The sequence below is a fragment of the Nannospalax galili genome, unplaced genomic scaffold (genome assembly GCF_000622305.1).
Source record: "Nannospalax galili isolate Female #2095 unplaced genomic scaffold, S.galili_v1.0 scaffold381, whole genome shotgun sequence".
Lineage (NCBI taxonomy): Eukaryota > Metazoa > Chordata > Mammalia > Rodentia > Spalacidae > Nannospalax > Nannospalax galili.
The window spans coordinates 3,850,511-3,851,592 of record NW_008347312.1 but is presented as its reverse complement, the minus strand read 5'-3'; positions in this window follow the sequence as shown (position 1 = coordinate 3,851,592).

Here is a 1,082-nt window from a genome sequence, read left to right as displayed (position 1 = left end):
CAACGAATCCAAGAGCTGGTTCTTTGAAAAGATGAACAAGATTGACAGACCGCTAGCCCAGTTAACTAAAAGAAAGAAAGAGCACCTCCAAATCAACAAAATCAGAGATGAAAGGGGAAACATCACAACAGACACCAGAAAGATACAGAACGTTATAAGGGAATACTTTAAAAACGTATATGCTACTAAATTTGGAAACCTAAAAGAAATGGACAGATATCTAAAGGCATGGGAACCACCAAAACTAAGCCAAGAAGAGCTTAACAGCTTAAACAGATCCATAACACAAAAAGAAATTGAAACAGTAATACAAAAACTCCCGACTGAAAAAAGCCCAGGAACAGATGGATTTACAGCAGAATTCTACCAGACATTTAAAGAAGATCTACATCCAATACTACTTAATTTACTCAAGAAGATAGAAATGGAGGGAGAGAATGAATCACAGGCCTCTCTCTCCTGCAGACCTGCAGGCCTCTCTCTCCTGGGTAAGTCAATTGTGCCCTCTGTGCCTTGGACTCCCCCAGCCTCATTCACCCTCCCATCTCCCCTGGCAGTCTCTCTTCCTCACCTGGGTCCTGTTCCATTCCTTGACTTGGAGCCCCAGACACCTGGGGAACCACCACTGCTTGCTGATCCTTTGCATCCAGACCAACCCAGTTCCTTCTCAGGTCCCCAGGAGCACTCTGGGCCTGGCCTTGCCCTCACCTCCCTCAACTTCCTGGGGCCTGCATGACCCGCTAGTCTCTTTCCTGGATGCTGGGGCGTAGGGCGGGGGGGGGTGTCTTTTCTCTTCCTGATCCTTTTCATCCAGACCAACCCAGCTCTTCAGTGCAGTCCCCAGGAGCCCTTGGGGCTGCTTCCTGCCCCATCTGCCTTTGCACCTCTGAGTGGCACAGCCACCAACTGCCCTAGACCAGCATCTTTCCTGGGACTGGCTCCCAGACCAGTCCAACCCTCAAATTCCTGAGGCCAAAATCTTTCCAGGAGGGATCCAGACCTTAGGGCAAAGCCTGAGAGCATCTGATTCTCATCTGAATTGGGCCTCTGTGGGAACTCCTGAAGACAAAAGCAATCTGGCC